This window comes from Manacus candei, unplaced genomic scaffold (genome assembly GCF_025592945.1).
Source record: "Manacus candei isolate 608988 ecotype Guabito, Panama unplaced genomic scaffold, ASM2559294v1 h1tg000035l, whole genome shotgun sequence".
In the NCBI taxonomy this organism is placed as follows: Eukaryota; Metazoa; Chordata; class Aves; order Passeriformes; family Pipridae; genus Manacus; species Manacus candei.
In genome coordinates this window covers 2,342,751-2,368,305 of record NW_026138083.1, presented here as the reverse complement: position 1 = coordinate 2,368,305, position 25,555 = coordinate 2,342,751, and the positions used below count along the sequence as shown (strand labels likewise).

The following is a 25,555-nucleotide window of genomic DNA, read 5'->3' as shown; positions in this document are numbered from 1 at the left end:
CTCAGCCCGCCCGTGAGGCACCAACACCGCCCTCGCCTCGGGGCGACGGAGCTACGGGGAGATGGAAGCAGCAGAAGGAGCTGCTTGTTGGGAGTCAGAGCAGTGGGGAGATGGAGCGGGGAGTTGGAGCTGGGAGTTGGGAGACGGAACAACAGGGGGATGGGGGACGGAGCAGGGAGATGGCGCCCTCGAAGCCGCTTCAGCCCCCAAGCGCTCCGGCTCCTCACCTCAGGGAGGTGATGGAGGACGGAGATGGCACCTGCCAAGCCGCCTCAGCCCCAGAGGCTCCGGCTTCTCGCCTCAGGGGTGAGGAAAAGGGAGATGGAGAAGGGAGATGGGAGATTGGAGACGGAGCAGCAGGGAGAGGGAGTAGACGGATAGGGCACACAAAGCCACCTCAGCCTCGGGTGCTCCAGCTCTCCAGCTTTTTTAATCTGGGTTTTGCAAGTTAGAAACTTTTTCTTTCCTTTTTTTTTTTTTTTTTTTTTTTTAAGTTATTTGGTGCTTAGTGAAGTAGGTGATCAAACTGTTTCCTGACTGAGGTAACAAAAGTACCTCAGCTCACAGGGGTTTTGAGGTGCAGCAAAACCCTTCAGGAGGTGCAGTGAAGTCACAGAACTGACATGGTGCCACCCCTCAGGCCACTTCGATTTTACCTCAGGATCTTCCTGGCAGAGGACAGGGATCACGATTTACACACAGAAACACAGGTACCCCAAAACAGCACAGGGAAGGGGCAATGGCCACCTCAGGTGGGTCAGCCAGTGCTCCGGGAGACATACATCTGACCCAGGGGTGGATCAGCCCCATCACCTTGGCAATAAAGGATACAGTGAGGTGGGGTTTAATTCCCCAAGATCCCAGGGAAACAAGCCGCCATCTTGAGCACAAGCCACCATTTTGTGTCAGCTTTGCTTTATTGTCAGGGCCCGTTCCCCCAGGTGGTGGTCACTGGGGGCCACCACAACATAGTGACAGGTCCTTTTGAGAAAAAAAAAAAAAAGAGAGGTTTAAAACTTAAACTTCTAAGTCATTTTTTAAAAAGGAAAGTTTTAAAAAAAGTTCCAGAATAACCAAAATCCAGAACTTCTTCAGCAACCCCATAATTTGCAAGTGAACTTAAAAGTAGTGACACAGATTATGACTGCAAAGTCTGTGTTGCTGCCAGTACATTAAGCCTTAATGTAACAACCTTTTCTGCTTTGTCAGTCTTGCAGGCTTTGTGGTTTTATCATCAGTGAAAGGACCAGCTCAAAAATTGCCAGCAGAAAGCTCGACCATAAAGGGTAGAAATTCAAGATTGCCATAAAGCATTTTATAGGGTTTCCCCTTTTACCAACAGCTGTCAAAACACACTGTAAGAGAGTGGCGTTGGGGTTGTTTTGTTTATTTAAAAGAAACAAACAACTACAGATGCCCAGTCCAGCATCAAAGAAACCATCACCACTTATGGAGAGAATTCACACTTTTATTCAATTTGAGCAGTGCTTGGGGTATCTGTTACCTGGGGTGAAACCACTATTCTGCCAGGGGTGAAGAATATTTTCAGAAGTAAATTGTCTCTAAATACTTGCCTGGGAATCAGAGGATAAGCCTCTGTTTAAGGAAACAGCTTTTTTTGCTCAGCTATTGCTAAGAGGTGTACACATGATTAAACTGAAACGAAAGTGTGTTGGGGATCTTCCTGCTTCCGAGTTTTTTTCCCTGCCCACAAAATTTCACCAGAATAAGAAAGTAAAACAAATCAGATGTGGTTTATTTTGTCATCCAGACATCTAGCAGATACCAGGGATAGTATTACATTGCAAGCAGACATCTACATTGTTACGTATCTCAAGACAGTTTGTTGTTGGGTTTTTTTTTTTTTGATCCAGGAGAAAACACCATAAATTAAAAGACTCAAAATTTGTAGAAATTGTATGGAGAAAAAAAATAGAATGAGTATGAATGAATAGTAAGAGACATGATCCTAAGGAAACAGAACTGATTAGATATTCCTATTTTTGTTTTATTTGTAAGTATGTTAGAACTGGAATTGCCTTTTGTCCCCACAAAACCACTGAGAATACTTTAACATCAGCAAATTAGTAGGACACATTGATTTAATGAGAGGTTGGGGCTCAATGCAAAACTTCCCAGCTTGTAAATATGAGTTGTTTTGAGCTCATTTAGCTCTTTTTATTCATGAGCAAGATCACAAAAGAAGAAAACAAGTTCATGCAGTTCTGAGGAATAATGAAGTAATCAAAAAAAGGCTATTTCAAAAATAGCCATTATAAGCTAATAGCCAAACTAAAAGTAAAAATAGGTGCACAGGGGTCTATTTAGTTGCTAATGGATACAGTAGAATAATGCAATCTGTTACTGGTTTTGAAAACTGAAGTCTTTATCTATATTAATATTGTCCAGAAAGTTCTTTTCTTCCATTTTAGGCAACAAGACCACATGACATCCCTTTGACTCCCACAACACACACCTGCAGAGGTAGTTAAGGTTTTTAAGTAAAAGTTTTCTCATACTAGTAAAAGAAACTGTAAATTTACAGCTTCAACTTCATCCAGATGGAAGAATACCTGAAACCTGAGCCATCCTTGATAACTTGCAGCTCCTTCACAGCTCACACAGTGTAACATTCTGTCGTACAAAAGGGTTCAAGGTATGTATGCTACAAGTCATGGAAAATAACTGTGGGGTTGTTGGATTGTTTGGGGTTTGTTTGGGGTTTTTTTTGAAAGAGAATAGGTATGAAGTTAAAGATTTTCAAGGTTTTATCATTCATTACAAGAGTTCAAAACCCTTAGAGGCAATTGCACAGGAATGCAATAGAGACTAATAATATCACTCATTAAAAAAAAAATACTAAAAAGAAAAGTTTCCTTCACATACCAGACCACTCCCAAAGAATCAGTTTATTATTTAAATCCAGATCTTTATTAATAAATAACAGTAACTAGTAGGCCCACAAAAAGTAGTACACGAATGTTCCTAGCAAGTATTTTACAAGTCCATTTTGGACACTGTAAAACACAAAATTCCCACATACATGTTTTTAAAAATCAACAGCCCTGAGAAAGGCTCTAACCAGATTAGAAGTTGATAGCAGGCCCTTTGGCCCTATAAATAGCACATCCCTGTGTCTGTGGGTGGGACTAAGGAATCCTCTTTTCCTGTTGGGCTGAACTGGACAGAAAGCTTTTTTCTCCTGCCCTGCCCTGTCCTGCTCAGCAGGGCATTAGCAACCCCCCCCCCAAAAAAACCGTGAACCTCATTTAGGCACGTTAAAGCCTCTGTTGCCTTCAAAGTTGCTACAAATTAGCAAGTTAGGTGATGTAGGGGGCAAAAAGGGCCAAAATAATTATAGATACCAGGGTGGTTTTTTTGCTTGGTTTTGTTTCTTTCAGGAAAGCCTAATTATTACAGAAGCAATTTCCCTTCAAGGTCATACAGCCACCACTACTGCCAGACTCAAGAATCCTTACAGGAGAAAGGTGTGTATTCTAATAAGAGTGAAAGTATACAAATCCTACCAGTATCAACCAAAAATGCTATCAGATTGCTGTTATTTGACTTCCAGTTGGCACATTGCTGCAAACAGCTGAAGGCCACAGGCCCTGCCCTGGAGGATTTATCCTGTGTGCAGTTCAACTGCATTTGTTTCTGTCTTTGTTTTAAAGCACTCTGCATTGAACATTCAGTCCATCTTCCCTTTATTTTAATCTTTTTTTCTTCTCACTGCTGAAAGCCCAGCTTGAATATAGACTGTTGCAGTCAATTATATGAAATCTTGCAGTATCACATACTCAAAGCCCCTCAAATTTGCTGCAGGAGGTGAGCACTTGTAGCTTCTCTCACTGTTGCATTGTGATGCTTGTGTGGTATTTAACGCTGACATTTTAGCCCTTCCACATTTAATTCCCCCCCCCCCTTCTCCAGACCTCACTGTTGCTTAAAATATCATGGCTAAATTTACTCTAGAGATGTAACATCTCTGTATTAAGACCATTGACAACCAGGCATCAAGTTTCCCAGTTTCTGCTGAGAAAACTATTTGTGTTGGTGCATCTGCTCTGGCTGTGCCTGTTCCATTGTCACTATGCTCGCTGCCACTTCCTCAGAACTTTGGAAGTGATTACTTTTTGCAGTATCAGGGGATCTCCAACATCCAGGGGCCATGTTGCTCAGCTCAGTCATTGTCTGGGTGTGCTGACACCCATTTCAGAGACTCCTGACTCCATTTGGTGTGACTGGCCCCCTGATTGAGATCACCTAATTACAATAATTAGGCAGCTCACCTCAGGATATTATGAGAGCAACCCACCCAAACCTAAGTCCATATGGTTTGCAATAGCTAATGAGTCAGTTAATGTGCTATGTCCAGGAGTAATGGACACTCAATATGGATGGCATGGAGACATCATTTACCAACTTCCTGACTGATTAAGGTTTTTCATGTAGACACTTCTTGTAGTTTGCATCTCGTGGTAAGTTCAAAGTATTAAAGGCTTTTACATGTTAAACAGAGTGGAGGAAAACAGCTGAGACTCTTAAAAGGCAGGTAAGAAAATACTCCTCTCTTTAAAGACAATACAGAAGATTGGAAATCTTGGGAGTTTCATCTGAAATACAATACTAGGAATTATTTGAAAAGTGCTGGTAAAGTACAAGAGATGACAATGGCAATAGGTGACATCTGCTTTAGTGTAAAGTAGCCTGAATGAATGACTCCCACACTTCTAGAGGGGGCACTTAGCCTCTGGAATTTGTGTACCCAGTCTCCTTTAACACTCCCCCTACTACCTCATGGAATTGAGCCCCAGTTCTGAACTAACCAGATCAGGGCATCAATACAAGGGCAAACCTGGCAACAGAAGCACCAGAAGCCCTGAAGCAAGTAAGGGATGTGTGGCTTTTGAATGAGCTACAGAATCTATCCAGCCAGGGCCGGGATTCCTGTCCCCGAGCCTGTTCCTGCTGTCCTCATTTTCATGGCTGTTGGGATGAGATGTGACTCCCTGTTCCTGTCACTGTAGCTGAAAAGACAGTCAGACCCTGGCTGTGTTCCTTATCTGTTGGGTGTCAGGGGTTTTCTTGCTTGTGCCTTTAGAAAGCACTTATTTCTGAGCACTGAAGGAAAAGTGTTTTCCATGTTTACTTTCAGAAATGTGTGAAGAGGTGATCTAAGTTTATTGCTGCTCTGGGAATGGCTTGTGTTTGCAGGGAGAGCAGGATGTCTAGTGGCTGGAGCAGAGAGGGGGATCAGGAATGATTTCCCTTATGGGACTAATTCCTGGAGTCCTAATCCTGGCTCTGCTACTGACTGACTTTATATGAATAATTTCATTTTTGTGTCATTTTATCCATTTGAAGCACTCTGGGTGGCTTGGTTGGAGGCACTGAGATTCTCTGGAATGGGATAAAGAGATTACAGGAACATTAGTAGTAGCACACCAGTGTTCGTGGTCAACAAGAAGCAGTAACTTCTTTTGCAGTGCGTGTGAAAAGGTTTAGAGAAGCCAAGAGGAATTTGGCAAAGCACTCAGGGAGAAGGTGCATATAATCACTTCAGTCTTTCCATTTCTGAGATTAACCACATGAAGTTGTTCAAGAAGGGGAACTCATCTGTCATAGCATTCATTATTCACATATCAATGCTACTTTTTATGTATAAACTTAATTATGATGAGGGGATATATTAAATATGACTCATTTTACTGCAAGATTGATTTTTTTTTTCCCCTGACCTCAGAATAAATATTGATCTTCATGATCTTTAAATGTAGTGCAAAGGTTGTTTTATTAATGGCATATTAATAGAAAGTAGCCCTGACCATGCAATATTAATATATTTGCATTGTTAGTCTCAGATCCCATCCAGAAGGAAGGAGGCAGGGTGCCAATGCCTTCTTTCCCAGGAGAGATCAGGAGGCTGTTGATTTTAATGACCGTTAAGACTCCTTTCAGTTTGTTGTTGTAGTTTGGTTTTGGGGTGTGTTTGGGAGGTTTTTTCGTTAAAAACAGCAGTGAAGTGACAAATCCAGTGTATGATATGCCTGATAAAATAGTGCTGTGTCATGTGTCCAGCATTCCCAGGAAAGCAAGGCACTGTCCTGGCCTGATGGTGCTCCACTACCCACTGCCATGGGGTCAACTCCATGAGCAGAATCACAGTGGAGAGAAGACATGGGATAATTTGGTGGTTTGGGATTCAGTGTCTGGGGCTCTGATTTCTTCAATAATCAGGCTAGGAATTTTCCTAACAGCTGATTTTTAAAAGCAGTTGTCTTAGTCAAGTGAGGGTTCACTTCAATTAATTTATTTTTCTCATCTGATTTGCATTTATAGTGACTCTTGAAAATCCAGGAGCTGCTGTTCTAGTGGTTGGCTGAACCAAGGCAGGTGTGTTGTTTTTAATTATATTGAATTGTATGTGATTTTTTCCTGAATTCTGCTCTATAAAGAGCAGGGACACGAGATCACACACTGAAATAGCCTTTAAATAGTTCCTATAATTCCTGAGAAAACAGTGCCCACTTAGCTAAAGGATGCCTTTTATAAACCCTGTGTTATCAGCAGTCTTTCTGTTTAATACATATTTTGAGTGGTTTGTGCCAGGTGACACCAGTCAAGAGGCAAGATGACAACTTCCATTCCATAGTTTATTAGAACCAAAGGAAATATATATGTCCAGTATCACACTGGACATACTTACAATTAAGAAAGGGTTGTGACATAAGCCACTAAAAGTCTGGTAACCTGACATCAAAACTTTGCAGCTTTAGAACTAATTTTGACAGAAAGAATAATCATAGTCCATCATGATAACTGGAAAGTGGAATAAAAGGCACTGCTGCTTTGCATCGTGCCAAAATAACTTGGTATCTATCTTTGCTAAGAAAACTAGACAAGAGAAGTGTGATAGAACCAATTCATTTGGACTTCAAGGTGTTTAATGCAGAGTTACATGGGAAACTATTAATTAAGCTGGAGAATGTGTGAATAAGTGCAAAAAAGTATGAAACAGTGGGCAAGGAGTAATAAACTGAAAGGGGAAATAGCATATGACAGAGAGGTTACCAGTTTCCAAGGGATCTACCTCAGGACCTGTGTCATTCAGTATTACTGATTTCATGAGCAACAAAACCAAAATAGATGTGTCCTTAAACAATTTGCTGAAGAATAAAGTTGTGAGGCACTGGAGTACTGGTGTAAGAGAAACAAAACAGAATTTCATGGTACAAAACTTATGGCTTTGCTTCTTGAAACTGCTGGTATGGAGGAAGAAGAGGAGAATCACAGGATGACCGTGAGCAGGTAACAGGACTTTAGATGTCTGAAGGAAAGTCAGACCTGATTCTAGGTTGTATCAAATCAGATATTTTTATGATGAAATTCAGAATACATTTTTGGTAGTCTTTCACTGATAAATTCACCTTTACAGTCCTGTCCACTCTGTAAGTGTTAAATCACGAAAGTTGTCTCAACCAATGCAGAGAGCAGTGATCACATCTAGTTTTTCTGTGAAAAGCAGAGCTAGATTATGGAGTGGAAGAGCAACTCTTCTGCTGGAGAGCAGTTCTTGTAAGAAACAGATTTGATAAGAAACTGTGAAGAAATTTCTTGCCAGAGGCAGAGTAAGCAGAATTCTGTGGTTTTTCAGATGTCAGGTGTGTCGAGGGGTAGGAACACCCAGAAACCCCTTTGCATAAACAGTAAGTGGTAGGGGATTAATTAACTTGATAGTTGGATGGAGAGCTGGGCAGAGAACAGAAACAGGATATTTGTTTTGTACCTTCAGAAAGGTAATAACAAGGCTGAAGGTATTATGATGTGTATTATAGGTAGATATGATAATATTTTAGGGTATTCAGGGCTAGATTTTGCAATCAGCCCATCTTTCTCTGCTTCATGATGTGAACACCTATTACTTGCATATACTTTCATCCCTTGCACAGGAGAAAAGGGCAAGAACTGATGAGTTTTGAGATAATTTTGTTTTTTCCCCATAGGATTTTCTAGGAAAAGAAGTGATTTCAGCCAATTTAAGCACTGTTATTAGTTTGGTGCTTCCAAAGTGTAGAGATACAATAATGGCTATTCCAGTAAATTAAGGCAATGGCATTTAACCAAGTGTTCCAGTAACATCCTGGGCTCAGTTTGTCCCAGAAGTTTTCAAGGGAAAATGGGACCTGTTTACTCGTTGCCTTAATATTTTGATGAAAATGTAACTTTTTTGCACTTTTCTGTGACTTTAAAAATTAGTGACTAACTTCCATATTAGGGATATCAACAGCCACAGTTAATGTATGCTACTGCAGAGGGTCCTGTGAATTTGCTTGTTTGTTTGTGTGTCTGCTCTTGGCTCCTCTGCTTCTGGGTGTGATATTTTATTGGAGCACATGATTTAAAGGAGCTGGTTGCCTGCTGGGGTATTTATCCTATATAAATTCTACATTAAATGACAAATTTTAGACCCATCAGATCTGGGCAGAAGACTAAGTCCATCCATTGAAATCGTATTTGTGTCATTACTTTCTAATGAATTCTGTACTACAGCAGGTGTCAAATCATATCTGTTGTTTTGCAATCGAGGACGAATAGAAGATGTATTGCTGTTGCAAATGAATCTAATATGAATCTAATGAGCAGTAATGAGCAACTGTTTTGTCATTATTGAGGCAACCACTGTGATGCTAATAAACTCTCATTTCTGCTCTTTAGAAAAAAGCACTGACCAGGATTTATAACGTGGCCTTAATGTCCCAAAAGCCTGAGGCAAAAGAGAAGAGTGGAACCCCTAAACTGAGCATAATTTAGTAATTTTCTGTGTGGCAGGCTTCTTATTTTCTCTTATTAAACGAAACCTGGTTTAAGTCTTTCAAGCTTTCTTACATTTGAAAGGAAAAAGATGAAGAATGAGTGTCTATTAAGGGAACATAAAGTTAAGGAGATGGGCATTCTGCCTTAATTTTCTTTAACATAAGTGCACTAATTCCGTACTTCTACACTTGACAGTGCTTTTGTAGTGATAAAGGCAACTGTGTGCAACTGTTTTAAAAGCAGTCACTTTAAAAGTAACAGGCCATTAAATCAATATAGAACTATAATATATTTTGGGGGAAATATCACAACTCTTTTAATTGAAGCTTCATTTTTTTTTTTTAATTTATTTGCATTCTCCATGGGTCCTAAGAGTGCTGAATAAACAGAAATACCTTTGACACAATAGCATCAATAGCTGTACCACATAACTGAAATGTAAACGAGTTCTGACTCCTGTGTGGCTCTGCCTTTCCCTAGTATCAATAATACATGGAATGATACATAAAGCTGTGGAAAAGGGACAGCTGGGTACACGGTGCTCACAAGTGGAGCACAGGAAAACCAGTCAGCACTGCTTTTCTAAAAGCTAAGTACTATACTTCCATCAAAAAATAATGCTTCTGTGTATACAGTCTTCATGGACTCATCTCTCTGTGCAATAAAGCTGGATGCACTGGAGAGATCATTCCAGTATTTCATTTGGAGCTCTGAACTGTTCTGTGCAGGGTGCAGCTGTTTGCTTTACTACAGTACACTGCAGACTCGCTTTAAGTGCTCAGTGGAGACCGTGTGGCCAATATTTAAGGTATTCTATAGCCACAGCAGTGGCACTGTGAGTTCCTGAGCGAGCCAGGGGATGGGCAGTGGGCACATCACAGCAGCCATCCCTCAGAGCTGCAAATAGGGCATCAAAGGGGGTGTGAAACCAGAAACTGTTCCTTCAGTGCTGGGGCATCCAAAGGACTTTGGGCCCTCTGAGCAGGAGCTCAGTTAGCAACAGTTCTCATTCACTGGCATTCCAGTTCCATGTCCTGCTGCAGGAGGGAGGGCAGCAGAAGTCAGGCTTTCCATCAGTTGTCCTGCCGGTGCTGTGCTGTTGTCAGGATGGGCCATTGCATTCAGCTTCTCCTCCCAGCCTCAGGAATACATGGATCAGATTTACTCCCCTTCAGGGACACCACAGGGTTGGGTTTCAGTAATACTTGATGTGCAGAGTTGAAAAAGGCAACTCAGCCCAACAGCATCAGTGTTCTGGAACTCACCTTTCTAGATGTACCCACACTCATTCCAAAATTCACATGGCTTCTTTCACTCCTGAGGGAATTAGTTCTCATACTCCTCAACTGTTTTGTACCACAAACCAAGGCATGGTGAGGGGAGACAATCAGGAGCTTTGCTTTGAAATTGTAATCCTGATCTGAACTAAACCCCTGGTGGAGATGCCTCCATAGTGTAGAAGAAAAGGTGAAGCAAGAACAGGCCCAAGTCCAAGTCCAAGCATTACTATTAAACTACCACCTTTAGTCAGGAGAGTCCGTGAGTTGCACATGATGTAAAAGGATTGTGATTTAAAGTTTTTGTAAGAAACATCTGATTTCTTTGTGCATTATGGTGTAATGCACTGTATTAGTTTCTTCACTGGGGATTTGATTCCTTAGATGATACAGAAATTTTTGTGACACAGCACATCTAATGAGGGCTTTTACACTGGTCGAGGAATTAATTGTACCATACACAGAAGTCACAGTTTGAAGGTGTAAATTAATATTGCATGAAAGTTCAAGACTGTGTTTCACTTTGGTATCTACAATTTCACAAAATCATAGAAATCAGCTGAGATCACTACAGTTTTTCTGCCTGTATGAGATGGAACTGCCTTGTGTGAGTGTCTGTCCCTGACACTGTCATTACATCACTCCAGTGACCTGCTGTAATTGAGTGGTTCATCCCATCGGGGCTTTATGGAAAGCAGATTGGCATGGGAAGGCATTTGAGGAAATCCCTTAAGGATGTAAATATCACTTGCAGGAATCCAGAGGCATGTCTTTAAGAAAAGAAAAAAGATTTCCTTCCAAGAATCCCAGCCTTCATGTGCTACTGCTTTTTACATAAATAATGAAACAGCTGTTTAGCATAACCACTGAAAGCACTGAAAACACCAAACCCAGCCAGTCTCCAGAGACAGCCTTCCCTTTGCTTATGGCTCTCTCCTCTGTTCTGTTGCCTCCTTGGAGTAAATGTCAACAACAAATTAATCAAGGGGTCATTAAGCTCTAATAATCTATCCCAGTCCATCCCCTTGTTCACATAGAATGGAATCACAGAGTCATTTGAGTTGGAAAAGACCCTTAAGATGGTCAAGTCCAACTGTTAACCCAGCACTGCTGAGGCCACACTAAACCAGGTCTCTGAGTTCCAAATCTACTCCTCTTTTAAATCCCTCCAGGGATGATGAATCCATGACTTCCTTGGACAGCCTGTTCCAGTGCTTGACAACCCTTTCATGGAAAAATTTTTTCCTAATATCCAATCCAAACATCCTGTGGTGCAATTTAAGGACGATTCCTCTCGTCCTGTCACTTGTTAGCTGGGAAAAGGGACTCCCCCACCCACGGTTCTCTGCCTGCCTCTGTGGGGCTGGAGCAGGGAAAAAACACACCTTCCAGGCTCCCCTGTTTCCCCCCTGCCTGTGTCCATGCACAGGAAGGCAGTAGATCTTTGTTGTATCCTTCTTGTTAATGTGGCTCACTTCAGCACCTGGGGGAGTTAATTCTTAGGAAAGGAAGCTAGAAACCAGCTGACACCCTAGGAATTTTGGGGAGATGTTTTGGTTGGCATGTGCTAAATTTCTGGCAGAGGTGGGCATGTAACATTGTAAGGAGAAAGAAGTAGCTTTAGCTGTACAACAGTTGTGTGCAGTGTGGCTTTATAAAGTCATATAGAGTTGTATTTGCATTCTTATGAAACCATTATGAGCTCTACAAGGGCCATGTGTAATCCAGCAAGGATGACCACCTGGATCCCATCCCCTTTAGATTGGGAAGTACAGTCTTGCACTTTTCCTCTGTTAAAGAGCTGACCCTGCTCTTAAGGAGTGAAGGGCACCTGAATCCAAATGAGAGAGACAATATGCATAAAGCAAATGGAGTCACATTCCCTATTCTAATAGGTGGCAGAAAATCCATAAGGAAGGTCTGCATAAATTTGTCCCCAAGGCAGGTAAAGGAGCAATAATGCAGCCAAGGGAAATGTTACCCACACAGCAGAGCAGCACCAACACTATGGAAGGGCTGTGTGTAAGGACATTGGATAAGGAGGCCATTCCAGATGGATTTCAAGTCACAGGATTGGGAGAGAGGAAGCAAATCTACACCTCAGCTTTCCAAACATGGCCTGACTTTAAAATGCCCAGAAACCATTTTGCTTTGCTTTGTGTACTGACCACAAAATATGAATTACAGAAAGAGGAGAAAGATTGCAGGGATCTTGTGAAATTAATTCTTCCTGACAGGCTATAAAAGTAATCTTTGTTTCGAAATAAATTTCTATCAACTCTTCCATCCCACCAAGTTATGACAGGCCACAAATTCGGCCCCTTTAACTGACTTGGGTGTGGAAATTACAGGGTGAAGTTTTATAGCTTGTGATTATCAGAACAGATGATCACAAAGGCTGTCACAGCCTTCACAGCTCTGGAATTTCTAGACCTTTCAACTGTATTGTTAATCAGATATATGCATTATTTTTAGTTTCGTAGCAGTTGTGCTCAGTAGTTTTACATAATTTTGTAATCCAAAAAGAAACCAGTTCAGTCTGTATTAATGCCCTGCAGAAGGCACTTGTTCCCCACGACTGGATGAATTAGAATTGCTTAATTTTCACAACACTTTCTTTCCCTTTCTAAGTTCTCAGAGTTTCCCTCAAGCTATCAATGATCTTGTCATTCTCTAGCTCTCATGTGCTTTGTTCCTTGACTCTTTAGTGGAGTTCCACTGTGGCTTTTAAATCTCTTTTTTTAATAGCTAAATGCACAAGGGAGTGAGGTTCATTTCTAGTTTTTGCAGGTTAGTTATTGTCCTCAGTTTTTCTGCACTGATACGGGCTTAGTTTTTGGCAAAAGGAAGAGCAAGGTAATTCCAAACACACTCTCTGTATTTGATTCCTCACTACTGTGATGCTTTTGTATTTGTCTAATGCAAGGCTTTAATTTCATCACTGTTCTTACTTACTATTATTGCTGCCATAATAACAGCTTTTTAAAAGAAGAATGTTTAAGGGAAGAAAGAGTTTTATGGATTAGACAAAGAGGTCATTTCTAAACAGGGAAAGCATAAAAGCCACCTTCCTATTGTAGCTGGGGACAAAACAGCCTAATGAGACCATTGCAAGCAATAATCATGGGGATAAAGCCACAGAGGAGCCTCTGCAGAAGGTTCTGGTGACAGTCATCCAGCTCCTGATTCCTGCAGGGAAATCCAGGGAACACAAGGCAAAGGACATCCAGTGTAGTAAGTGGAAAAATGGTAATAGATATTTTACATCCCAGGTTTAAAGAGATTGTAGAAAAAGAAGTAAGAGCATCAGGAAAGAACACAATTGCTTGTTCTTTTGGGCAGGAGTGCTGGAGACTTCTGTAACTTTTAGGAACTTTGTTTTCAATACCTGGGATGATTTTTCATTTATTTTCCTGAGGGCTCCCCAAGATGTATTTTTAAGGTGCAATGGATAAACAAAACCTTATTTGCAGTTTCTCTTTCCAACTTTACAGTGAAAACATTGTAATAAATGCAGAATGCATGCAAAACATCTGTCAGAACCTGACATTATTTCCTCTTTATGGCTCAGAGTGGGCTTTCATTAATTGGTTGTAAAATGAAAATATCAAAAAGCTTGTTCAAAATGCACAGTAAAACCCACAAATGCTTAGAGGGCCATGTTTATAAGGGTGATTTTCATACTGGCATTTGCATGAGTCAAGGAACACAAGCAGATGAAACAGAAACCTAGACAAAGCATTGGAAAGTCCAAGAGTTCCGTGAATTATTCTTCTGCTGTTAGAACAGGCAAGTTTGTTGCGTGGTTGTCTTTTATTTTAAAGCAGCTCCTGTGTTATAATGTGCTGTGAGCTGGTGTGGGAGGGACTGTCCCCAGTGACACCTGATGCTCATACACAAGGGCATTTGAGGGTTTGGCACTTTTGCAAAAAAAAAAACCCAAAGCTTTGTAGTTTATGCATCAATCTACTCACAAGTCTCTTGTCTGCACCAAGCTTAAGACTCTGGATTATCATAAAAGGGAGGGGGGAAACCTGTTAAAGAACTTGCACTGCTTTGAAAGGGCAGCAGGTGAAAGCAGAGAACCAGCACGTGCTTTTAGTGGTGTGATCACAGCACTGAAGTCACTCCCAGCCTTTAAAGGTCACCTCAGGTCTCTGCTTCATCGAGGTACCACAGACAATTACTGTGACGACTTAATTAATGAAAATTTGGCAGTGTGGGTACTAAAGGGAGCCAAACAAACTCACCTGTATCAGTATTTAAGCTCTGATGAGACTTGCATGTTTTGCAGGTGCCTGTCCAAGTTGTACAACAACCAGTCCTAAGAATGTGCATTTTTTCCCAGGGTATCTCAATATGTGTGGGGTTTTGTTTGTTGTAGTTGGGTTTTTGTTTGGTTGCTTTCTTTTTAATAAAAACATTGATTTCCAAGAAAAGCTCAGGAACATAGTGAAATACCAGATGATCTCTAGATTCCAAGGAATGTGTCTAAAACATATTTGAATGTTATATTTTTATATTTTAATCCATAGAATTGTACCTTGTGTGAGAGACATGTAGCATTCCAACTCATTACCAAAATAGCTTTTCACAGGTACACTTTAATTTAAATCAAGTGAAAATTCTTTCAACTATTTTGCTTTCTCCTATGGTTTTCCCACCTTGTTAAAATTGTCATTTAGGGATTATAATTACTAATGATTTGTCATTTTTCTATAATTCTGAACAAATCCACTGAGTAAATTGTAACATACAGAACAGCATATCTAGAATAACTTTAATTTAGTCAAGGTTTGTATAGCATTCTATTAGTGTTATGAAATCTTAGTTTATTAAAGAAAAGGAAGGTTTCCTGCACAACTGATTCTTGCAGAAGGTTTTCAAAGATTCTTCCAAGCAGTTCTGTCAACAAGACCTTTGTCATTATACAAAAACATCATAAAATATGGTCCATATCTCTTCTTCTTAAAGTGTTTGGCTCTTCAATTCAGAAGGAAACTATGCTGAGTCTTGGACACAGTTTTTTTGACAGGATTATCATCCTTGGGGCAGGTGTATTTACAGTCTGGTTCAGTTTTTCATATTGCAGAATTTTCATTCTTGGAAACTGCTGTGGGGATGGACCTGTTGTGTGTAATGGCAGCTAAAAATTGCATCCCAAATTCTCTGTGTTTCTGCTGCCTTTAGCCTGCTTTCTGAGAGCTTGGCTTAGAGCATCCTCTTTTATTTTAAAGGTTATGTTTGTGGGCAGTTTTGTTTGGGTCTTGGAGGTGGCTTGGTTGGTTTTTTTTTTGCTTTAAAGAAAAGTTAATTTCTGAAAGCAATTTATCCATTAGTACTTGTTAGTGTTTCACATGGTAAGCAGCGACCTACAAGCACAGGCTGGAAAGTCAGAATTCTCAAGTTCTAATCCTGGCAGAAGTGTGGGCTGTAGGTATCCACAGATTCTTGCTATGTTCAAGTATCTTCTTGTATTTGCTAGACTAAAGAAGGCCTATAAGGACCATGTCTTAAACCTTATTACCTGTGGTCTTAAGGAATTTAAGCCAAAGAAGTGCCGAGCGTTGCCTCCTGTTGGTGGAGCAGAGCTGCAGTGAACCAGGGCTCAGGCTCAGAGCCTCCCCTGAGGAGCAGAGTGACAGCAGTGGCACGGGGCAGCTCTGCCCAGGGGTGACACTGCAGAGTGAAGTCCTTAAATGTTGTAGAGACACGAAAGTAAAGCCTGACTTTGGGGCTCTTCTGAAATTAGAAAGCAAAACACAAACGTAAACTCAGCTGAACAAAAGCCCAGCCTGTACAAGTGTGTTAGTTCCAGGTTTTGTAAAAAGAAGCTGCTTTGGAGTGAACCTGACCTGACAGTGACCTTCAGAACAGCCTGATCTTCCCAAAGGAGCTTCCTAATTTGTACCTGTAATGAACACATCATCCATACACCCCATTCCTGCATCGGAACACGCCGGGTTTGTTCCATTCTCTGATGAAATACAGATGTATTTCCAGACGCACCAGGAAGCTATTTCTAAATCATCTCTTGCCCCACTGCTGACTAAATAAAGTGATTCCAGGCTTTCAAGATTTAAACCAGGTTCCTCTCTAAACAGTTGTTGAGGGTTGCTTTACAGTCCCTGTGACCGCAGAGAGAGTCCTGCTATTTCCCAGGATCCTTGCCCAGCACATGCAGAAAATTACCAAGTTAATAGCTCACACTAACCATTTTCTCCCACAGCTTTCAGAAGCTTTACTCTGTGCTGCAGTGTGCACAGCCCTCACGCTGACAGAAGAGCTGAAGCCTGTCCCTTTCTAACCATATGGTCCTCGTGTTCTTCCTAGCAAGGCAAAACCCCTCTTCCATATGCTTGCTTCCCTGGGCCGGCCTTTAAAAAACTCAGGGAATGGAGCCACAACACCTCTGAAGGGAAAACTGGGACTAACTCCCCTGTGGGTAGTTACCTAGAGCAGCAAATTTCGGTGTTAGCAGAGGCTTCTGGCTCTGTGAGCTGTTGTGGCTGTGCAGAAATGTGTTGGTGACTTCTCCAGCCATCGTGTCAGGGGCTGACTGCTGATCTCATTATTTTTCCTTCCTTCTCCCTTCAGACACAGACTGCCTGAGCCACCCAGCTGCAGTGAAGTGCCTGATGAGAAATTCTTTATGTTAAAATAAGAGAGAAGATAGTTTTCAGTATTTTGATATTTAATGAATGTTTATGTGTCTCACCAATGCTGACAGAAATACCTGGAGCATCACCCAGGTGGCTGCATAGCAGCCTCTCCTTCCTTTCCCACCATTTAGGTCCTGCTTTTATGAGCAGTGTTGCAAGAGGAACTGGAAAGATCCTCTGTTTCCAGTACTGACTCTGTGCATTTGAATGGTGCTTCATTTTGAAGTCCTGGACTCCATCCCCTTCAACTACAACCTTTCTTATGGAAAAATCCCTTTGCTCTGTGTAAAATCACCAACCATGACCCTTCTCAGGGCTGTGGCTGGGCATTGGTGTATTTTGGCTAGACTGGAAAAGCAAATTAGTTCTCATGGAGTGTCTAAGCCAGGTCTCCTAAACTGCTGCAAAGGGAGTTTAAAAGTTCCTTTCAGGAGTAGCAAGACTCTCTTCTCTCTCTCTCTGGCAGCAAGAGGAGCAGGAGGGTGATTTTTCCTGACCTAAATCCATGTTTATTCTGTGCCATTCCTCTGTGGCTCCCCATTCTGGGATAGAGCAATAGCAGACAGTTTTCATGGCTCTGGTGACCTTCCTGATGCCTTTTGGCTTTCCAGAATCATTTGGCCTTATGTGGATGATGGTGATGAAAGGTTAGAAGAGTTAAGACACTGAACTTAAAAAAGACAAAACTTAAAAGGAGTGAATTTATGGCTTGGTAAGCTTTTATTTTGCATGATTTTTATGTGATACATCAGGGAAATACATGAATGAAATATTAAAAATCTAATTAGGACAAATCCAGAAGGTTATATAATGATTTTCACTGTTCTCTGGAACAGTGACAGAAAAAGTCCCACTTACAATAAGTGATACCCATATCAAGAGTTCTTAGACTAAACATTGTACAAGCACAAACTCAACTGACCCATTTTTGGTCCCAAAGTTTCCTCTGGGAAAATTCCTTTTAGGGTACTTTCTCTTCAAGTACTGTTTTCACCTGAAATTCTAAGTTAATTCAGCCCCACCACACTGACAGTTTGGGGATCTTTTAAACCACTGTTCAGAACTTTTTAATGGTTAAAGCAGATACACAGACATCCTATTTCACATATATAAGAATGTACAAACTGGTTTTGAGGGGTTTTTTTGTGTGGTAGCATTACAGGCATGTAAAGGTGGAAAAGGAGGGGCCTATGACTCTTTCAAACTGCCAGTTCCAAAGCTCTCAATAAAAACAAACTGATCCCATTGCAGGGAGCACAAATGAAGTCTTCCTTTTATATACACAGGGACAGGCATGAGTTTAAGACTTTTTGAGCTTAAACAACATTAAAGCTCAAGTCTCCTTCCCCCTGATGAGCCGAGACAGCCCCTCAGCAAATTGTTGCAGGGAAATAACTCAGCGTCTGGTCATCAACTCCACCATATTTTCCTCACGACACCATCAGCAAGCAGATGCTTTGTGTAATCAGAAATTCCTGCTTACTAACAGAGAAATCACAAATATGACACATTGCCCAACATTTGGGTGTTGTGTTGTTTTTTTTTTTATTGTGGGATGGCTACAGGAATTTTAAATATGCAGTATAAAAGTAGTGAGGGAGTCTGTCTTCTGTAACTTTCCTAAAAACATTGAGTCTCCTCAGTCACAATTTCCAGGCCCTTTCTCTTGTCTCATTGAGCCAATATCCCTTTAGAAATAAAGCAATAAGTCCCTTTTTTTTGGGAACCTGATGACTTTTTATTAGCCCACTGCTGTGGCCTTGTTCCCTGGGTCTTTGTCCAAGTCATCTGTGAGGTCTGGCCAACCCACCCTAGAGAGTTTTCTTTCTAGGCAGCTATCTTATTTTGGATATCCTGGTTTTCACTGATTTAAAATTCTATTCCTTTCCTGTGGCTAGGACATGCTTTTGGACAGTCATTCTTTCTTTCCAGAGGAAGAGGATTTCCCCAGGACCTGAACCAGCTGTGGAGGAGCCTCTGAAACACATTTAAGAGAGCAGAAAAAGAGCATTAGAGTTGTTCATCCCCTTCCTCCTTTGTCTCCTCAAGTTCTTTGCAGTCTTGTGACCTTCCCTCATTGGTTTCCCTGGCCTTCAAAGCAAGAATTCATGTGTGTAGCTTGCTTTTTAAAAAATATTTTAATTGTATTTACCCCACGTGATAAAATATGTCTTTGTTGTCGAAGGTTTTTGCATCACTGACAATACCAACCCAGCTGGTTTTCAGAATTCCTTTGCAGGATCAAAGGAAAACTGCCACCAGGCACAGAGTAGGTTAATTTTATACATCCTCTTGTACCCTCCAACTCATTTTAAAGCTGGTCAGTAGGGTGGAAGCCACTCTTGATTTCAGAATCCTGATATGTTCTGTAATCTCTCAGGGCTGGGAATTAGACACTGACCTCCTCAGGATGCCAAATGCTGAATGTTAAGAACATCTAAACATTGTATAAAGCTGTGGTTTGACCCACTAAGGATATGCAAGAATAGAAAAACCAGTTTATCAGCATTTTATCACTCAGGAAAAGCTGTTTTTTTCAGGTATATCTTGAAAAGCCCAGGCAAATGTGCCCCTAAGCCTGTGAGTGTAACCTCGCCTGGGATGCCCAGGAGCACACCAAATTTCAAGGCAATTTGAGCAAGTGTGTGGATTTTAGAGCACTTACAGTGTCGACCTTTAAACAGAAATAGGTACTCAACCTTGGAGAGCCTGCACTGCCTGATAATTAACAGGAGGATTTAGTTTTTAAATTGTGTTGTGGGGCTGTAAAACTCTTTGTTGATATTATTAAAATGGAATTTTGGAGGTGTTTCAGATTTAGATTTTGCTCTTACAGATTCTAATGAATAACACTGCTTGGAATATGTCAGAGCAGGGCTCTCCTTGAGGGTCTGTACCTCCTGTATAAGCACAAAAGAATATTGTGGCATTAACTACAAATGTTGTGATTGTTGTCACACACCCCACAGCTGGTCAGATGTTGCTGTGTGGTGGCACTACGTGGTTCCAGTTGAGATCAAGTCCTTACAGTGGTAAATATTGCAAAATAACCCCAAAACAATAAAAACAAAAGTAAAAAGGCAGTACAGATAAAAAGATAATGTGACAGGAAAAACAGAAACAGAGGTAGAAAAAGCAAGTTCTTTTCATCCCTGAGCACCTCAGCACCTTTCCATGGACATACAGGTGTACTCTGAAGTCAGAAATCTTCATTTATTTAATGATATTCGAGCAGTAATCATAAATCTTTCTTTCACATATCTCAGTCCGGTTTCAAGCTTTCCTGAGAACTGGGATAGCATGTTTAGCAATGCTTCTTTTATCCTTCTTGATGTCACCAATCTTGGATAGCCAGCTGGATTCTGTGGTCTTTCCAAGCATGTTCTGGTTGGAGTCCAAGCTGGAAGGAAAGACTTCTAAAGCAGTAGGATGTTTTCTCAGATTCTGGAGACAGACTTGCAGTTGGTGTAAATGGCCATAAAACTTCTTTTCTGTCACCTACTTATGTCTTTTTTTGTTACCAATTCATCTGCAAAACCCTCTTCTCGTGGAGAGTGCAATGTGCTTGTACTGAAGATGGTTTCGCTCGTGTGAAACTGCCCTTTCCAGGGGGAGGTCCAAGTTCTTCATCCACAATGTTTATTTTTTCTTTCCTGTCATTAATGCAAATGTGAGATGGACCCATCCCAGACCCTCCTGGCTCCCCAGTAGGTAGAAAAACCCCAGGTTGGAATGTGTCAAGTGTCTGTCATCACCCTTTGCTTGCAGACCTTCAAGCAGCATCTTCCTCTCCCTCTGGCAGAGTGTCTCCTACAAGCTATCCTGAAAAATTAGTATCTAGTTCCTTGGACAGGGAGACTGTGACATAGATACATTAAATAATTCTGTCAAGGGCTTTTTGTGTGCCATTTTTCTGAATGTGTTGATACAAGAATCATAAATATAGTCTGGCCTGCTTTTGCTTTTTTAGAATCCTCATTGCTTGTTGTTCAGCATTTTCATCATAAATTCCTGTGCCTTGAGTGGTTATTGAAGATGAAAATGTGGATTCAGAGCTGCACAGGTAATGTCACAAGTCTTCAAGTGTATGTGTGAGTGTATGCAATGATCTGTGCACACACACAGAAAAATCAAACTTCTGATTTGATTTTATCTGCCTAATGTTCCTCAGTTCACCACCAGAAACAGTAACAAAGCAGTGGAAAGGAAGTGGTGTCTGCCCTGCTTCCTCCAGGGAGAGTTCACTGTTCCCAAACAAAAGGGGCAGGTTTTCATCCATTAGAGGAAGTAAATGTAAACTGAGCAAGATACATTTACATGCTGTAATTGAAATAATACACATTAAAAACTAATGGAAATATGGTTAATATTTTAAAGTAGTTAATAGTATAAATAATTTACCTGAATTCACAGGCAGATTTCTATGTGAAAATTGCCAAGCCTCAGTGACTCGAATATTTTTTCTTTCTTAGTTGTTCTGTGCATGTCTTAGAAGATTTCCTTAGCTTGAAAAGAGCTGTGGAAGGAAAAACCCTTCAGCCTGTTGGCCTGACATTGGAGACACAAATTTGAATATCACATCAGACAAGTTCACTTCTTACTGGTCTGTCACCCCTGGCAAGTTCTTTGTCTTCTAAAATGTAGGTGTTTTGGGATGTGGAAAATTACCTTGTCTGTACTTTTCATGGCCATGTGGTATTAAAAGACAGTAAAAGTAGACAACTAACAAGGGAACATCTTTACAAGAGGGCAAAGAAGCACTTAGACCTGTGGGAGATGACTCTTTCCCCCTCTCTCTTTTTTCCCTGCACACACACACACACACAGCCCAGGCCGTGAGTGATCAATGCTCTGCCGGGCCGGGCTCCTGCTGCACTCACCAGCTTCTAACAAAGCAGCTGCTTCCGTGGGCTGCTGGAGCAGCTCCTCAGGACAGGGCAACATCCTCCCAAACCCAGGCTTTGTTTGCATCCCGACTGCAACAGCACAGGAGGGGGAAATGGGAATTCAGAGCTGCCAGCTACACTATCTCCGCTATCAGCTCACCAATAAGGCCCAGTACAGACCCGCAGAGCCTCTGAATAAATTGTGTTTTCCAAGGGTTAATTAAGCTGTCTTGAGCTTCTGCATGAAGGGGAACAAACTGGCACTTGCAGCGTTTTCTGAAACCTGCTGTCGACATTGCAGTCCCTGCTGCTTTTAGCTGTATCGATCCGCTGCCTGACCTGTGAAATCCTTGATGGCTGCTAACACTGGAAGCTTACTGGAGCTTTCCAAGGGAGCTTCAGGACAGCTTGTGTAGTCAAGTACAATTACCTGTCCCTCCAGGAGAGCCAATTAGTTCACAAAGAGCTGGAGCAGAACAAATGTTTTGTGTGTGATTTAGAATCTTTAAAAAAAAAAAAAAGGGCTTTGTTCTGTCTCATTCTTTTGTTTCTAATTTTATGATTATTGCTCCGCTCGTGACAATCCGCACCGCGTTTCCTTACGTGTCTCATCAAGGACTACTTGGGCATGAGAAAACAGATTTACAGTTATTATTTTTCCGACAGAAAAAAGCCTCATGTGCGATGCAAAAAGCCAGCCTTAGCCATTTTAAATACCATGGACCTAAAAGTAGAATGCTCACATACTGGATATTTTCAGAGCCGTGGATTAATGTGTTTAAAACACGCAGCATATGCAGATATTTGTGCTGTAGTTTTTATAGCACATATATACATATATGTATATATAGTTATACACAGATCTCACTTTAAATTCTGGGGCTTGATTTGCTGGGAGTGAAAAGGCAGCAACTGTGGTACCGAAAAACAGACCATAAAAAGAGTGGAAATTAAAGAGATCACCGTCTATAATATAACCCAGTTAAGGCAATATTTATAACTTTTGAAAATAAAAATTGAAGACGGTGAGCCAAAATTTCATCTCTGTTACTCTGAAGAATGGTACTATTTGGCTCAGGTTCTCTGGGGCTAAAAGAGCAGCACTGGCTTGGGAACAAACTTCTTCGATTAATCTGAACTAATAATTCAAGTAAGTAAGGACCCAATAATTTAAGTGGTCAGTTACAGTGGACCGATTCCAAACTCTGCAATGTTCTACATATAAATCAGAATACAGCAAAGGTGGTTGCCGTAGGAAAACGTGGAATGTCATCAGAGGTGTCCTGAGGTCAGTGATGATGAGTTTTGTAGGAATTGCACAGCTCAGCCCGTTGCTGAAAATGAAATCCTTGGGGGTCTTGATTTTTTGGGGAGCTTGGTTGTTTGTTTTTAATCTTCCTTTAGAAGAGTGGTAGAGAGTAGTTGGGCAGATAACTGTAACTTTAACTGTAACTTTTTTTCCTACCAAAGTAAATGGTAAAAAATCCTTACCTTTTATTAACCGGAGTAAATTATAATGTAATTTATGTTAGAAAATTGGGAGCAATTAAATTCTCAGCTGAAGAAAACTCTTGAGTCAGTCCGTATGCATAAGAAAAAAGGCTTCCATGCTCCTGTACTGGTGAGGACTTTGTGAGAGCTGGAGTTTGCAACCTTTCCCTAAAGCATGAGCTTATGCAGGAGATGGCTGTTGTTTACTCACTTCCAGAGTTTTTTATTTATTGTCACCCTGAATGTCACCAAATCATAGGCATCAATTTGGGAGAAAAATTTTAGTTTGGGCTCAAGTGTTTTTATGAGCTCCTTGTCATCAGTGACAGAGCAAGTTCCCACAACTAATTCAGCCTCTGCTCTGATCAAATGGTTGGTGAGGGAAGGAACCACGTGAGCAAAGCTTGTCTGGCTTCCCCTGAGTTGCCAACACACTGCACCAAGTGTCAACAAGTGCCTGTTCCCCTCTGCATTCTGTGCTCTTGTGGTAACACTGCTGAGCTATAAAGCCATCAATTATTTATTTGGGAAGAGTTGCAAGTGTGAGTGGCATTTCTGGAACCTGCAGCTTCACAATTAAGAAATAAAGCAATTTCTTCTACTGTCAGTGGCCTGTATCTCTGCTTGCTGAGCTGCATGCTGGGCAGCCAGAGGAGGAATTGTAGGGGCACAATGCCATGGATTTGCTTTGCTGGTGTAATTACTTGGCAGCATTGTCAATATTATCTACCTCACTTAGCAAAAAAGGGATATTACTGTGAAAATCTCAACAATTATATTAAAGGAAGCCTTACTCAGGAAGCATCAGAAATTGTATTGCAGCAAGCCTGCAGAACAATTCCTTTCCTTGGATTTCTCCCTCTCTTCCTTGCTGCTTTATCTCGAGTCCAGAAAAGCCCCATGATGTGGTGGGCAGAAGTAAGGAGTGAGTGTTAACCAGCACAAAAGCTGCAGCATTCTTGGCAGGACAGTGATTTTTGTCCTTTGGGTCAGGGTTAAGCCCAGCAGAGCAGCACTTTCAACTGACTTAGAGGAGAAGCTGCAGAGGAGATGGGCTTGGGAAGGGTCAGCAAAAACTAAGTGCTGAGGTGTAATTGTGTGTGGGAGGGAAATGTTTACCATGGTGGTGGTACCAAATACTCTTGATAGCAACAGTCAGGGTCCAATTCTGGAGGCTCGTTTGCGCCTCTTTGGGTTTCTGACTCACATCTCCCTCACAGAAGGGCAACTTGTTAAGGAAAGATAAGAAGCAATTCTTACCATCAAAATTTAGCAAATATTCACTGATTAGATTTTGCCCCTTGATGCCAGAGCAGGCTCAGATCTCTGGGTCAGGAAAATTTAGGCACTGGGTGCGTGCAGGGAGGGAGCGGAGCTGGCAGTGGGCCAGGAGAAGGTCAAAAGCATGGGCAGAAATGGTTTCTGGGGCTTCCAGGTGCAAAAGGCACCTTTTGTCCTGGACTGGGACAGTCACTCAAGAAGATGCCACATTCCTGTGAAGTGGAGCCTTTGCCTGGCTACACTGTGGGATTGAAGGATTCTGGTACTGAGAGGTGCAAAAAGTCAAATTTGGGTTGGCTGACTGATAGAGGCCTTTTGGGAAATTCTCATTCTCACACCAAGTGGTTGGAAATCTGCAGCAGAGTGGCCTGGAGCCTGAGCACTTCATCTTTTGGACTCTTTTTTTCCCATTCCTTTTTCCCCCAGTCTGGGTTTCTCCCTGCAGGTCATACTTTCTTCTTCTATCGTTTAAGCAGTTCAGTCATCTTTTTATTCTTTTACTACAAGCAAGACACAGAAAAAAACAATCACCCCCAAACTTCTGTTTTTCTGTAATTGCAGCAGCAACTTTCATTTGAATATTTCAGCTGACTGAGGAAATTTGACTGAATAGCTCTCGTGGAAGAAAAGTATCTGTGCTCCACAGTTCAGTGAGCTACTGAAGTGGCGCCTGGGGGACGTCCTGTCCAGTGGTATTAAATTTGTAAAGCCTGGCACTACAGAACCATGTGCAGCTAAGTTAGAAAGAAAAAGCCCAGTTAAGGTGTAAGTGTAATATAAGCCAGGATGTTTATTCATTAAACATTTCTGTTCATTCCTCAGCATTAAAATTGTTAGAGCTTTTCAACTGCGGGGAATACTTCATTTCACTTATCCACAGTAATCATGAGCTTCCTGGCCAGAGAGGTGGTCACAAAAAAAACCCCAGACTTAATGTGAAGTCTACAGTGTCCCCACCCACTGCTGCAGCTCTCCAGTGCTTTCCATTAAAAAAAAAAAAAAAGGCCTTGGGCAGATTATAACCCTTCTCCCAACATCTGTGAGACAGCACTGTCCACAGAACACTTGGGCTTTATTTGTCTGCAACGCCTGTCTGGAAATGAACCTTCTCAAAGCGAGTTTGAATCTTCCCTTTTCAGTG

The 25,555-nt window shown here is 41.4% G+C and overlaps 1 long non-coding RNA gene across 3 annotated transcripts; it reads left to right on the top strand.

The window, feature by feature from the left end:
- The first annotated feature begins 61 nt into the window (after positions 1-61).
- Positions 62-23,695, top strand: LOC127473364 (uncharacterized). Of its 3 annotated transcripts, XR_007905386.1 has the most exons (6): positions 62-1,113; positions 2,433-2,656; positions 3,402-3,488; positions 6,343-6,396; positions 20,727-20,819; positions 21,229-23,695. It is a non-coding gene; the product is annotated as an uncharacterized LOC127473364 (long non-coding RNA). The 3 variants fall into 3 exon arrangements; XR_007905384.1 differs by lacking the exons at positions 20,727-20,819; positions 21,229-23,695 and adding an exon at positions 8,719-9,554 and having other exon boundaries at positions 994-1,113; XR_007905385.1 differs by lacking the exons at positions 20,727-20,819; positions 21,229-23,695 and adding an exon at positions 8,719-9,554 and having other exon boundaries at positions 1,003-1,113; positions 2,546-2,656.
- Positions 23,696-25,555: the final 1,860 nt, after the last annotated feature.